A 16,246-nucleotide genomic window follows, 5' to 3' on the forward strand; every position below is an offset into this window, starting at 1 on the left:
CTCTGTGGGACCTAATCGGTCGCTGGGATTCGGGCGGCAGAAAGCGGTCTCGGAGATATTCTGGTCCGGTGCCATGAAGGGCTTTATAGGTCATAACCAACACTTGTTTGTTGACACTTCTGTTTCTGCACTCTTCCAGATCCCAGAGGGGGAAAAACAGAGAGCAAAGCTAAATAGATTGTTCCTTTTATTTTACATCCAGGAAGCTTGTCAGCTATTGGAAGCGAGCAAGAATTTCAATGTTGTCTTGTTGAATGAGCTGCATAAATCCTCCGGGTTAGTCAGATATTCTGAAGCACCAAGCAAGAAATAAAAAAGATCGATTCCTCCTTAAACTTGCCTCTTGTGGCTAAAAGCCAGAGTTATATTGGGTTACTGCCCCCTCCCTTACGACCCAGTACACAACCGTATCCTTGTAAGACTGATTGCCTTCTCCTTAGAGAAAACATCAAGACACAAGTAGCGCAAAAAATATTTATCAATTCAAAATTTTAATAAAACCTTCCCTTTTTATGACCGTGTAAACCTTAATTCGGAGTAGGATGGAGCTGGATGTTTACTGACCAGATTCGCATTCACAGCAAATGTAGTTCACAGCAGATTATAGTAATAGTAATAGTAATAATAATAATAATAATTATTATTATTATTATTATTATTATTATTATTATTATTATTTATAATAATTTGTTAGATTTGTATGCCGCCCCTCTCCAAAGACTCAGGGCGGCTCACATCAACAATAAAGATTAGATTAGATTAGATTTATTGGATTTATATGCCGCCCCTCTCCGTAGACTCGGGGTGGCTCACACCAATGGTAAAAAACAATACATAGTAACAAATCTAATATTTAGCAATCTAAATTATAGTTTTAGGTTAAAAAACCCAAAAGAAACCCCAATATATAAAAAACAAGCACACAATCGAATCATACACAGAAACTACATGGGCAAGGGGGAGATGTTTCAATTCCCCCATGCCTGACAGCAGTGGTGGGTTTTAAGGAGTTTCTGAAAGGCAAGAAGGGTGGGGGCAATCCTAATCTCTGGGGGGGGGAGCTGGTTCCAGAGGGTCGGAGCCACCAAAGAGAAGGCTTTTCCCCTGGGTCCCGCCAGACGACATTGTTTAGTCGATAATGTACAACAAATCCAATAATTAAAAACTATGGCTAAACCCCCCCTATTACTAAAAAGACAGACAATACTACTCAATAGTTTTCTTGCAGCTTATAATAAGCAAAATAATAAACATTAACACTAAAATTCCACTGGGGCCCAGATTGGAGAGTTGGGGGGGGCGGCACAAAATGTTTACTTCTTCCCGGGTGGGGTGGGGGGTTGTAATGTAAAATAATTGAGAAGCACTACCTTAAAACAAAGGAATGGCGTTTCCTGAGTCTTTCTGAACTCGTCGGAGTAAATGAATGTTAGAACTTATTTTAAATAATTAATCTTGATTAGACACTGAAGAATATTCTTTTCTTTTGCAAAAACTGTCATCAACAGGGGAAGCGGAGTTTGATTAGCAGAGGTGAGCACTGTTATTCGTGGCTGGGGGCTAAATAGAATGCCTGATTTTGTTTCAAGGGTTCCAATTTGCCTTCTGAAATCTGAATTACTTGGGGGGGGGGGAGAGAGAGAGAATTGAAGGGCAAAAAAAGACAAAGGATAATCTTCACTTTGTAGCGTGTAGGTAATCCTCGACATATGAAATTTATGTTGATAAGGGAAACACTTGCTTAAGTGAGTTTCACCCCATTTTATGGCCTTTCTCGCCACCATTGTTAAGTAAATCACTTATTTGTTTGTTTGTTTGTTTGTTTGTTTATTTATTTGTTTGTTTGTTTGTTTGTTTGTTTGTTTGTTTATTAGATTTGTATGCCGCCCCTTTCCGTGGAGTCGGGGCGGCTCACAACACAATAAAACAGTTCATGACAAATATAATAATTTACAATTTAAAATATTAAAAACCCCATTATTAAGCAAACATACATAGAAACATACCATACATAAATTATATAGGCCCGGGGGAGATATCTCAGTTCCCCCATGCCTGACGACAAAGGTGGGTTTTAAGGAGTTTACGAAAGGCAAGGAGGGTAGGGGCAGTTCTAATCTCTGGAGGGAGCTGGTTCCAGAGAGTCAGGGCGGGCCACAGAGAAGGCTCTTCCCCTGGGGCCCCGCCAACCGACATTGTTTAGTTGATGGGACCCGGAGGAGGCCAACTCTGTGGGACCTAATCGGTCGCTGGGATTCATGCGGCAGAAGGCGGTCTCGGAGATATTCTGGTCTGATGCCATGAAGGGCTTTAAAGGTCATAACCAACACTTTGAATTGTGACCGGAAGTTGATCGGCAACCAGTGCAGACTGCGGAGTGTTGGTGTAACATGGGCATTTTTGGGAAAGCCCATGACTGCTCTCGCAGCTGCATTCTGCACGATCTGAAGTTTCCAAACACTTTTCAAAGGTAGCCCCATGTAGAGAGCATTACAGTAGTCGAACCTCGAGGTGATGAGGGCATGAGTGACTGTGAGCAGTGAGTCCCGGTCCAGATAGGGCCGCAACTGGTGCATCAGGCGAACCTGGGCAAACGCCCCCCCTCGCCACAGCTGAAAGATGGTTCTCTAATGTGAGCTGTGGATCGAGGAGGACGCCCAAGTTGCGGATCCTCTCCGAGGGGGTCAATAATCCCCCCACAGGGTGATGGATGGACAGGTGGGATTGTCCTTGGGAGGCAAAACCCACAGCCACTCCATCTTATCAGGGTTGAGTTTAACAGCTGCTAGGTTAGTAACATAGTTATTAAACGAGTCTGGCTACTCCATTGACTTTGCTTATCAGAAGGTCGCAAAACGGGATTTATGCAACCCCAGAACGCTGCAACCGTCATCATTATGAGCTGGTTGACAAGTGTCCAAATTTTGATCATGTGACCATGGCAATGCTGCAACGGTCATAAGTGTGAAAACCTGTATTGAGTCAGTAAGGGAGACATGACAAAGAAGACCACGCAGAAATGAACAGATTGACAATGGAGATTAAAGAAAAAGTGGATGTCAGGAATGAAAAACCCTGAGATAATATCTTAATGCAGAAGTCATTCAGAGGCAATTGAGCGTGCAGCAACCTAGTAATTATGTGAAAAGTATTTAACTAGGCAAGAGCTCCCTGCTCTTTCTCTCTGGCTGTTCTCTGCCTGTTTGCTGTTAGCTGTGCGATGTTGCTGTTCATGAGAAGTATGCTCTGAAGAAGCTGTAATGCTGTATAAGTTGGTTCCTGTGAGTTAGTGAACTAAGATAGCTGTAGCAAGGTCCCAGTAAGATGCTAGTTTGTTGTATGTATAGTATAGACAGTAGTAGTAGTAGTATAAAGAAGTAAATAAAGAAACATAGAAGACTGACGACAGAAAAAGACCTCATGATCCATCTAGTCTGCCCCTATACTATTTCCTGTATTTTTATCTTAGGATGGATTTATGTTTATCCCAGGCATGTTTAAATTCAGTTACTGTGGATTTACCAACCACGTTTGTTGGAAGTTTGTTCCAAGGATCTACTCCTCTTTCAGTAAAATAATATTTTCTCATGTTGCTTTTGATCTTTCCCCCAGCTAACTTCAGATTGTGCCCCCTTGTTCTTGTGTTCACTTTCCTATTAAAAACACTTCCCTCCTGAACCTTATTTAACCCTTTGACATATTTAAATGTTTCGATCATGTCCCCCCTTTTCCTTCTGTCCTCTAGACTATAACTATATTTTTCCACAACTTCCTACTGCTGCTGTGTTTCATTGAAGACTTCAACTCCATTTCTACTGGTCTGTGGCTGGTTGGGTTGGTGGGCTGGCTGGACTGGACTGGTTTGCTTCTTGGGCACAAACTGCCTAATCTCCGCAAATGCAGCTCTGATAGCGGATTCCAAATATTATAGAATATGGGTGAAATTTTAAGTATGGTTTGATAAGAAATTCAACTATGAAAAAGATTGAGTTAATATTAAAAATAAAGGGGGATTTAGAAGCATTCCTTATCCAGTCGTGGGCTGCACCCAGTACGAGGCCACATGGCAGTGTGGTAGCAAAAATTGCATGTCTGTGCATGAGATTCAACTTCTGTGCATGCACCACAAGGAAAATATCGCACATGGATGCTCACGCATTTGAGATTACATCTATTTTTGGCATCTTTTTTTGCCAAAATTTTGCCGGGTTTTTTGGGCATGTGTGGAAGCAAAGAAATAACCAAAAATAGGTAAAATCTCACATGCACAAGCATTTTCACATGATATTTTGCTTGCAGCGGAGAGCACACCTATAGCACCGAAAATGGGCAGCCCTTCACTGATGATGATGATGATGATGATGATGATGATGATGATAATAATAATAATAATAATAATAATAATAATAATAATATAGTGGAACACTCAAAAAGGAGACAGAAGGACTAACACTGGCGGCACAAGAACAGGCCATTAGAACAAATGCTGTCAAAGCCAGAATTGAAAAATCAACCGACGATCCAAAGTGCAGACTCTGTAAAGAAACAGATGAAACAATCGATCACATACTCAGCTGCTGCAAAAAGATCGCACAGACTGACTACAAGCATAGACATGATGCTGTGGCACAGATGATCCACTGGAACTTGTGCCGGAACCACCATTTACCAGTGGCAAAGAACTGGTGGGATCATAAGCCCAAAAAAGTGGTTGAAAATGAGCAAGCAAAACTACTGTGGGACTTCCGACTTCAGACTGACTGAATCCTGAAGCATAACACACCAGACATTGTGATCGTGGGGACAGCAGAATTGAGGAGAAGCAGCTAGAGAAATTAGTGAAATACGAAGATCTAAAAATCGAGCTGCAACGACTCTGGCATAAGCCAGTGAAAGTGGTCCCAGTGGTACTTGGCACGCTGGGCGCAGTGCCAAAGGATCTCAGGGGACATTTGAAAACCATCGGAATTGACAAAATCTCCATCTGTCAATTGCAAAAGGCCACTTTACTGGGATCGGCACACATAATTCGCCGCTACATCACGCAGTCCTAGGGGCTTGGGAAGCACCCGACTGGGGATGAAATACGAAATCCAGCATAGTGATCTTGTTTGCTGTGTTGTACTGACATAATAATAATAATAATAATAATAATAATAATAATAATAAGAAGAAGAAGAAGAAGAAGAAGAAGAAGAAGAAGAAGAAGAAGAAGAAGAAGAATAATAATTTATTAGACTTGTATGCGGCGATAATAGTAGGGAGTGGGGAAGCAGCATTAATAAGTAATACATCTGAGATAAGCTTAGTTTAGATTAAAAATTCTGATATAATAATAATAATAAAAGCTTTGGCAAGATGACAAGATAATTGAAAGAAACTGCCGGTATGTTCTAATGAATGACTTACAGACTTACAAACAGTTCACTCAGGGAAAGGTAGAGAAAGAAGGAGAGGCAGTACAAAGGTAGGAGGAGAGAGAGTGTGGAGGGGTTGGAGAAGGAAGGGGGAGAGAAGGTTAAAGAAGGTAGAGGGGTGCAGAGAAGAAAAAGGGAAATAAAGGCTGAATGAATAGAAGATGAAAATTCAGTCTGGCAGATCTTGGAGGTTCGTTCACCTTGAAGTCAAAGCAAGCTATTTTTGATGTTTTCTTTTTATTATTATTAAGTTTAGTTTATATGGATGCAATTATCTGATGTATGGTGGAGAATTATTTTCTTTTTTAAAAGAAAAGAATGGAAACATGTCCTAAGTCACTTTTTGCAGTGCTGTTGTAACTTTTGAACAGTCACTAAATGACCTACTGTGGATTGAGGACTACCCGCCTTGAAGAATCCCAGCGACGAATCCCAGCAATGAATCCCAGCGACCAGTTAAGTCCCACAGAGTTGGCCTTCTCCGGGTCCCGTCGACTAAGCAATGTCGTTTGGCGGGACCCAGGAGAAGAGCCTTCTCTGTAGCGGCCCCGACCCTCTGGAACCAGCTCCCCCCAGAGATTAGAACTGCCCCCACCCTCCTTGCCTTTTGCAAGCTCCTTAAAACCCACCTCTGTCGTCAGCCATGGGGGAATTGAAATTTCCCTTCCCCCTAGGCTTATAGAATTTATACATGGTATGCTTGTATGTATGAGTGGTTCTTTAAATTGGGGTTTTTTATATTGTTTTAATATTAGATTTGTTTACATTGTTTATCCCAGGCATGTTTAAATTCAGTTACTGTGGATTTACCAACCACGTCTGCTGGAAGTTTGTTCCAAGGATCTACTACTCTTTCAGTAAAATAATATTTTCTCATGTTGCCTTTGATTTTTCCCCCAACTAACTTCAGATTGTGTCCCCTTGTTCTTGTGTTCACTTTCCTATTAAAAACACTTCCCTCCTGAACCTTATTTAACCCTTTAACATATTTAAATGTTTCGATCATGTCCCCCCTTTTCCTTCTGTCCTCTGGACTATACAGATTGAGTTCATTAAGTCTTTCCTGATACATTTTATACTTAAGACCTTCCACCATTCTTGTAGCCTGTCTTTGGACCTGTTCAATTTTGTCAATTGTCTTTTTATATTGTTGTTAGCAGCCCTGAGTCTTCGGAGAGGGGCGGCATACAAATCTAATAAATACAAATACAAGATCTATGTAGAACTGTCTTTCCAAGAAGCAGGAAGACTCAAACATCAAAAGAAGATTGTCAAAGACCTTGGGACCACATACAAATAATCCTCAACTTATGCTCAAACACTTAGTGACTGTTCAGAGTTAGATGGACCCCCGAAAAGAGTACGTACAACCTGTTGTGGTTGGTTCACGGCAAGCTCCTCTGGTGACAGATTTTGAACCGGATGAGCTGAGTCTGTCGGAGCATCGGAGACCTGTGTGGCTCTCAGAGGGTTCAGACAGTGTGGTGGAAGGAGAGATGGAAGCTGAAGGTGTTGGAGAGGTAGAGGTGGAGAGATCTAGAACTTCCAAATTCCATCTTTCAGAATGCCACCGTAGCTCAGCACCAATGTAGAGTAGAGTAAGAAGAACTTTCGAGTTCAGCTCCCATCATCTGAAGTTGATAAGGTGGCCAGAAGCCAAGCAGTCCAGATAAATTTATTTATTTATTTGTTTGTTTGTTTGTTTATTTATTTATTTAATTTGTCATACAAATATAGTATTGTATTGTAGTATAGGTAAGAAAGTGAGGACAAATCAAGGGAAATTTTTCTTCACTCAGAGGGTCGTTAGTTTATGGAATTCCCTTCCAGAAGAGGTTGTGACAGCTGTCAGCCTTGGTAGCTTCAAGGCAAGACTAGACAGATTCATGGATGCCAAGTGTATTGGTGGTTATTGAAATGGATATCCATGTGCCGCCTCTATGTTGATTGAGGCAGGCATAATTCCATTTGTTGGTAGTCAAGGAAAAGGGAGGGTTTTGCCTTCTCATTCTGCTCAAGATCCCCATGGACAATTGGTGGGCCACTGTGTGACACAGAATGCTGGACTCGAGGGGCTTTGGCCTGATTCAGCATGGCTCTTCTTATTTTCTTAAGTATAAAGTAGAGATAGAAAAGATAAAAAGACGTTAGGACAAGAACGGTAGGCACAAGGGTGCACTTATGCACAATCCTTACAGACCTCTTAGAAAAGGGGAGAGGTCTATTGTAGATAATGTAAGGTTGAAGATTTTGAGATTGGGGAAAGAAACAACAGAGTCCAGTAGTGAATTCCAGGCGTTGACCACTCCGTTGCTGAAGTCATATTTTCTGCAGTCTTGTTTGGAGCGATTTACATTTAGTTTATATCTATTGCATGCTCTTGTGTTGTTGTTGTTAAAGGTGAAGTAGTTGCTAATAGAGAGTATATTGTGATGTATGATTTTATGAACAACAGTTAGATCATTTCAGAGGCGCCGAAGTTGTAAATTTTCTACACATAGTAATTGAAGTCTAGAGGAGTAAGGTAATTTGTTGTGTGAAGAGGAGTGGAGGACTCTTCCTGTGAAGCATTTCTGGACTCCTTCAATTGCATTAATGTCTGTTATGCAGTGTGGATTCCATACAGGTGAGCTGTATTCAAGAATTGGTCTGACAAATGTTTTGTGTGCTCTGGTTAGTAGATCGGTGCTTCTAGAGAAGAAGCTGCGTAGAATTAAGTTTGTGACTCTTAGTGCGTTTTTGGCAGTGGGCTCTGGACAGACTAGTCTGCTTTTATAGACTTCACTCAACCTTGATTAAATGGGTCCTGTTCTCTTGGATTCTTCCAAATCTGATATAATTGCTTGTCTGAACAAGCTTCAATTGTGCACAGATCCCCCTTTTTTTCCTGCCTCGAAGACAAAAATAATTAGGCCCCATTTAATCAAGGCAGAATGAAGTCTGTAAAAGCAGTCCAGTTCAAAGGATATAATTACACAGCTTTTTACAATCCCTGACTTCTTCTAAGTGATGTGAGATAGTGTTTAAATGAAAGCCTACATATTTTTCCCTATTAAGATAACAAGGATCGACTTGCCCTGCAAATGAGAAGGTTTTCCAAGCACCCTGCAGTAGATTTTGGACTTTGCTAATCTTTGGTGTTTTTGATTTCAATAACAATAAAACTCACAGATTTATCATATATCATTCAGATTAAAAGAAAAGAGAGAATAGAAAGCTTTAATTGGAGCAAATAACCATCTCAATCTCATATCTTCCACAGCAGCTACATCTAGCTGATGAACAATAATACTTAGATTCTCAAGTAATAATTGCTCAGGGTAGAAAAACATTAGATAATCTAACACTTGAGAGTAATGCTTCAAGATACTTCAATCGCCGTGTTAGAGAAGGTTTCCAATAAAATCAAAATAATATAACACCAGAGGAAAAGAGGCACAATTCCACCAAATTTGGGCAGACTTTATGAATTTCATAAATCCATAATAGATCTTGCAACACTGCAAAAAGACCTGCTATTATAAATGCATACTGTACGGCTACTAAAAAGAGTTATATCTGTTTCTCTGGGCTTTCTCTCTCTCTCTTTTTAATTGATTTTTTTTTTCATGACACAGTTACCTGATAATGTCAATTAAATGTTCAATAAGAATAGAATAGAATAGAATAGAATAACAGAGTTGGAAGGGACCTAGGAGGTCTTTTAGTCCAATCCCCTGCTTAGGCAGGACTTGTGCATATCAAACTGTTCTAGTTCTGATAATTGCTTACCATAAGAACCAGCATCCTATACTACTTCAGACAGATGGTTATTCAAGCTCTTTTTTTAAACTTCCAGTGTTGAAGCATTTACAACTTCTGGAGACAAATTGTCCCATTGATTATTTATTTATTCATTCGATTTTTATGCCACCCTTCCCCTTAGACTCAGGGAGGCTTACAACATGTTAGCAATAGCACTTTTTAATAGAGCCAGCATCTTGCCCCCACAATCCGGGTCCTCATTTTACCCACCTTGGAAGGATGGAAGGCTGAGTCAACCTTGCGCCGGCGATGAGATTTGAACCGCTACAGATCTACAGTCAGCTTCAATGGCCTGCAGTACTGCACTCTACCTGTTGCGCCATCCCAGCTGATTAATTAATTATCTGTTCTAATTGTCAGGAAATTTATCTTTAGTTCTAAGTTGCTTCTCTCCTTGATTAGTTTCCACCCATTGCTTCTGGTCTTACCTTCAGGTGCTTTGGAGAATAGCTTGACTCCCTCTTCTTTGTGGCAACCCCTGAGATATTGGAACATTGCTATCATATCTACCCTGGTCCTCTTCTTCATTAAACCAGACATATCCAGTTCCTGCAACCATTCTTCATATATTTTAGCCTCCAATCAACTAGAATCGAATCAAATCAAATCAAATTGAATTGAATTTTTTATTGGCCAAGTGTGATTGGACACACAAGGAATTTGTCTTGGTGCATATGTTCTCAGCGTACATAAAAGAAAAAGATACATTTGTCAAGAATCATGTGATACAACACTTAATGATTGTCATAGGGGTCAAATAAGCAATGAAGAAACAATCAATATTAATAAAAATTTTAGTATACAAGCAACAAGTCACAGTCATGCAGTCCTAAGTGGGAGGAAAAGGATGATAGGAATGATGGGGGAAAAACCTAGTAGAAATAGAAGTGCGGATTTAGCAAAAAGTCTGACAGTGTTGAGGGAATTATTTGTTTAGTACAGTGATGGCGTTCGGGAAAAAACTGTTCTTGTGTCTAGTTGTCTTGGTGTGCAGTGCTCTGTAGCGACGTTTTGAGGGTAGGAGTTGAAACAGTTTGTGTCCAGGATGCGAGGGGTCAGTAAATATTTTCACAACCCTCTTTTTGACTCGGGCAGTATACAGGTCCTCAATGGAAGGCAAGTTGGCAGCAATTGTTTTTTCTGCAGTTCTGATTCTCCTCTGAAGTCTGTGTCGGTCTTGTTGGGTTGCAGAACCAAACCAGACAGTTATGGAGGTGCAGATGACAGACTCAATGATTCCTCTGTAGAACTAATTTTCTTTGTTGCTCTTCTCTGCACCCTTTCTAGAGTCTCAACATCTTTTTTACATCTTAGCGACCAAATTGAAGACAAAAATCAATGGATGGCATCCATGCTATTAATTAGGCTCGTTTCTCAACTCATATGAGATGTTTCTCCATCTTTTTTTCCCCCCTGTAACAGCTGTCCAATCCTTGGGTCCTTTTTTCCTGGAAAACCAGCTCTAAATGTGCCAAATCCTAGAAGTCCCTTTAATGTTTTAAAACCATGTTGAATGCACTGTAAAGTGTAGAGTATCTTCTTTTTCTTCTTATGTCATTTAAATGTCATAGAATATCCTCCATTAATGCAGGGGAACTCCCCCACCCCTGCAAGGAATCCTGATCCATTTCCACTTACAGGAAAGAGCTGTAAGAGCAGGAACTATTCTTGAATCCCCACCATCCCCACCACCACCACCACCACCACCAATGTACTGGTGCATATTGAAGGCAGGAAAGTTCCTATTGGTCTGGGTCACAAACTATTTGGATCTGAAATACTCAAAAGGAATTATTTTCTGTTTCTTGTTTTCAGGGCCATCCCGCTGAATTCTCTGTTCCCTCCTAAAATTCCAAGCAATTCCCTAAATGGAAATTTTATGTTCAAAAGATCAGACCCATATTACAAATGACCTTGTTTTTAAAAGTATTTCCCCGAGCCGCCCCGAGTCTGCGGAGAGAGGTGGCATGCAAATCTAATAAATTATTATTATTATTATTATTATTATTATCATCATCATCATCATCATCATCATCATCATCATCATCATCTTTGGTGAGCAACAGATTCTCTACCTTGCCCAGAAATTGAGTTCATTTAAGGAGGTCATCTCGCTTAATGTCCATCACCACTTGCAACCCTGAGGGGCAGACTCCATTAGAGTCATAATCTGTGGGTGCGATTGTCATAATGATCTTGAAACCAAGCAAAGAAATCCCAACTATTTTGACAAGACGTCTTGTCAAAGAAAAGCAGAATAATAATCATCATAATAAGGACCCAGAGATGTTTTCTTCGTTCAACCCCTCCTGCTTTCAAACATGCCAAATGAAGGTCTTTTCTGCTTCGGTACTTGAAAGGAAATCTTTCAACACACCCTTTTTTTGTAAAGAAGAAAACGCAACTGAAATGACAAAGCTTCCAGAACGAGAAGGGGGAAAAATGACTCCTATTGAAATAGATTTACCGTATATACTCGAGTATAAGTCGCTCCGACTATAAGTCGAGGCCCCTACTTTTGCCACAAAATTGGGGTAAATTTATTGACCCGTGTATAAGTCGAGGATGGAAAATGCAGCGGCTACTGGTAACTTATTAAAATGGAAACCAATAAAATTACATCAATTGAGGCATCAGTAGAGTAAATGTTTTAGAATATTTATTTCAAAGAAAACCAGTAAACTAGCTCTGTAAGTTTAAAAGAGGGTAAAAAGGTATATGTACCCCAAGGCAGTATAGGCAAAAAAATTGCAAGTACTGTACTTACCTCAAGCCCCCACTGCTCCTGCTGGTTTGGGTTAGGGTTACGATATTTGGCCTCTCCTTGCCTCAAAGAGATACAATTTCCCTCTCTATTTACTATTACTGAACATCCAAAATATACTATTTAATTCTATGTATATATGCCATATGTATACATACATATTACACACAGGCACACAAAAATATACCGTACATTGTTTACTATATAAACTGTATATGTACGGTATATTTACAGAGAGAGAGAGAGAGGGAGGGAGCTCTTGTAAAATTACCGGTATACTGTATACGGTACATTCAACCTCACTTACTGTAATAGGAAAAACAAACCCAGAGTCCACTTTCTGCCACACATTTAACCATAATTAGAACATTACACATATGGTACCTTCAGATGTACCAGTACTTCCCTAGCTTGCACATCATTGTTAGAGCTAGGAAATGCCATGGAATGAGTAAAATGTGGTGATTCTCACTGAACAACGCTTTTGTTTAACAACCACAATTTTGGGCTCAATTGTGGTCATAGGTCTTTCTTTCTTTCTGTCTGTCTGTCTGTCTCTCCTTCCTTCCTTTCTTCCTTCTTCCCCCCCTTTCTTTTTCTGTCTGCCTATCTTCTTTCCTTTTTCTTTCCTTCTTCAGTCCCTTCCCTCCCTCCCTTTCCTTTTTTGTCTTTTTTCCTTCCTACCATCTTTCTTTGTCTCTCTTCCTTTCTACCATCTTTTTTTTCTTTCTTTCTGTCTTCCTTCTTTCCTAACTCCTTCCTTACTTCCCTCTCTCCCTCCCTCTTTCCTTGCCACCCAACTCCAACAGGACTCTGGGTAGCTCACAACAATCACAACAACTAAAAAGCAATATAAAATGTAACAACAATACAACAGCATATAGCATAAAATGCATAAATAACCCTTAAAATGCCTTGACACTGGCAATGAGTAAAATGCCAACTGTATAAGACTGGGACTTTAAGACAGAGGAGGGAGGCACCCCTGCTCAGGTGCAGAGCACAAAGCAGGGCTAAGTCTCCAAATGAAAGATGCAGAGAACTACCGTAATTTTCCTGGAAGGCTTGAGCACCGGTGCTTTTCATTCTAGAAAAACAACTCAGCCTGGCATCCCCCTCCCCCCTTCTCACCACGGAAATACCCATTGACAGAACGCCTGCCGGTGTCTCTTTCGGCTGCATCCACAGTTTACGTCACGCTCCCTTTAGCCTTCTGGGAGCCGTAGTGTCTCTTTGGGCAGAGCGGCTGAACCCGCCTCCTCGAAAAGACTACAACTCCCAAGAGGCACCGGGAGGGAAGTGTGGGCGAAGGGGGCGGGCGCCCGCGGAGTTGGTCGTGGGAATAGAATGAAAAGGCAGTCAAGTCGGCAAAATAAAGGCGAGTGAGTGAGGGAAGGGAATATCGGGAGGGAATGGCTCACTGCTTTTCCACCCAGCCAGCCCCTTCCCACTGAGACGAGGGGGATCATGCAGTCTGGCAAACGTTTTTCACCTGGCAGGAGCCTTGGTGCGGGGCAGGCAGAAAGTGAAGTCCCGGCAAATGGATAGCTGGCTAGGACCACACGCTCCCATCCGCCCCTTGCCCTGGCCATTTCAGAGGACAACCTCCCTCCATCGGCCACTCCGGTAATTTTCTATTGGAAAAATCCATTGCTGCAATCCCAAACGGTCATTTTTTTAAAAAGCTGAGAAGCTGGGATTGCAGCAAGGAATCCCAGGGCGGGCGGGGGAGGTGCCTCCGTGGATATAATCACCTTCTTTTGGTGATTGCTGCCTGCTTGGAACCCCCATCACCGTCAGGTCGCGATTTCCTTTCCTACAACGAAAAGAGGCGGCACCTTCCTGAAGCGCTCGGTTAAGCGGCTGGAGGAAGGCGGGGAAATTGCCGCCTCTTTCGAGCTGAAGGAAAAGCAGACCACCACCTTTCTCTCAGCCACTTCCTGGAGACCGCTAAGGATAGCGCTCTGGGAGAGGGGGCAACTGCCCGGTTAAGAAAGAAGAATCCACCCCCTAGCCAAATGGCTTTTTTCCTGTTTAGCGCGGCGTTCGAGTGGTTGGCAGGTTCCTTTGCTTGCACGCAAGAGCCAACCACTCGAACGCCGCACTAAACAAGAAAAAAGCCGTTTCGCTAGGGGTTGGATTCTTGCTTCTTAACCGGGCAGTTGCCCCCTCTCCCAGAGCGCTATCCTTAGTGGTCTCCAGGAAGCGGCTGAGGGAAAGACAGCCGTCTTTCAGCTTGAAAGAAGCGGCAACTGCCCGGTTAAGAAGGGAGATTCCACCCCCTAGCCAAACGGCTTTTTTCCTGTTTAGCGCTCGAACGCTGCGGTAACAGTTAAAAAGCCATTTGGCTAGGGGATGGATTCTCCCTTCTTAACCGGGCAGCTGCAGCTTCTTTCTGTTTAGCGTAGCGTTCGAGCGCTAAACAGAAAGAAACGGCAACTGCCCGGTTAAGAAGGGAGAATCCACCCACTAGCCAAACGTCTTTTTTACTGTTACCGCAGCGTTCGAGCGCTAAACAGGAAAAAAGTCGTTTGGCTAGTGGGTGGATTCTCCCTTCTTAACCGGGCAGTTGCCGTTTCTTTCTGTTTAGCGCTCGAACGCTACGCTAAACAGAAAGAAGCTGCAGCTGCCCGGTTAAGAAGGGAGAATCCATCCCCTAGCCAAACGGCTTTTTTACTGTTACCGTAGCGTTCGAGCGCTAAACAGGAAAAAAGCCATTTGGCTAGTGGGTGGATTCTCCCTTCTTAAACGGGCAGTTGCCGCTTCTTTCAAGCTGAAAGACGGCTGTCTTTCCCTAAGCCGCTTGCGCCCTCTTGTGGTGACCCGTCAGTCACCCGAGTATAAGTCGAGGTCGGGTTTTTCAGCCCATTTTTGGGCTAAAAAAACCCGACTTATACTTGAGTATATACGGGTAATTTTTAAAATTGCTCATTGTTTCAATGCCTTTTTGTTTGGGATTGTAGAATACTCCATCTGTTCATTTGCGGCGCAGGCGGAGTAATAGTCGGACACAAGGTGTGGGTATAACGGGGTCACTTTTATTCAACAACTTAATTCTTAACTTATTAACTTATTTAAACCATTAACCCCACATGACCTGCAGGGTGCAAAATCAAATGGGGGCGGAATAACGTGCCCAATTCAGACAGCAACCCTGGGGCGAAAACTCCTTGAAAACTGGGTGCGGGTCATGTTAAACTACACCTACCCCCTGCACCCTTACTACGCCACACCTGGCGTGTGGGATGGCTCGCTACTGGTCTACGTTAAACTCCAGCCAGCGAGCCACAGGAGCGACTCACTCCCCGGACCCAGGCCGGTCGAGCCCTGTAATCCGAGAAGGAGCTCGCCCCTCACCTCAGTAGAGGTGCCCCAAAAGGAGCTCACCAGTTGCTAATTATTTTATTTTCCGCCCCCTATCGGCCACCCCTCCCCCCCCCCAGTGACCCTAAGGGGGGGGGCACTAGATGGTGGGGTCACCCCCTAACCACACTCCCACGCACAGAGTGGAGTAGGCGAAAAAACAATCGCAGCTCGTCCAATTCTGCTGCGACTGCAAAAAATTCCTACTCGGCCCCCCGGAGGGCGACCCATCATATGCACCCTGTAACAGAGGGAGGGTGGGTGGGTGCCTCACGATGCTCCGGGCGAGACTGCTGCGCCACAAGGCAGCCCCCTCTTATAGGGCTGCCTACACTCGCCCGGCCAATCGGTGCCCACGCACCGCACCACGTGGTCACGGCACCCGACGTGGGTGCCGTGACTCCGCCCCCCAACATGGCGGCCTCCATCCCCGCCGATCGCCGCAAACCCCACCGGCCGGTAAGTCGGCTGTGGGAATTGCGGCGCAGGCGGAGTAATAGTCGGACACAAGGTGTGGGTATAACGGGGTCACTTTTATTCAACAACTTAATTCTTAACTTATTAACTTATTTAAACCATTAACCCCACATGACCTGCAGGGTGCAAAATCAAATGGGGGCGGAATAACGTGCCCAATTCAGACAGCAACCCTGGGGTGAAAACTCCTTGAAAACTGGGTGCGGGTCATGTTAAACTACACCTACCCCCTGCACCCTTACTACGCCACACCTGGCGTGTGGGATGGCTCGCTACTGGTCTACGTTAAACTCCAGCCAGCGAGCCACAGGAGCGACTCACTCCCCGGACCCAGGCCGGTCGAGCCCTGTAATCCGAGAAGGAGCTCGCCCCTCACCTCAGTAGAGGTGCCCCAAAAGGAGCTCACCAGTTGCTAATTATT

The sequence above is a fragment of the Erythrolamprus reginae genome, chromosome 10 (genome assembly GCF_031021105.1).
Source record: "Erythrolamprus reginae isolate rEryReg1 chromosome 10, rEryReg1.hap1, whole genome shotgun sequence".
Lineage (NCBI taxonomy): Eukaryota > Metazoa > Chordata > Lepidosauria > Squamata > Dipsadidae > Erythrolamprus > Erythrolamprus reginae.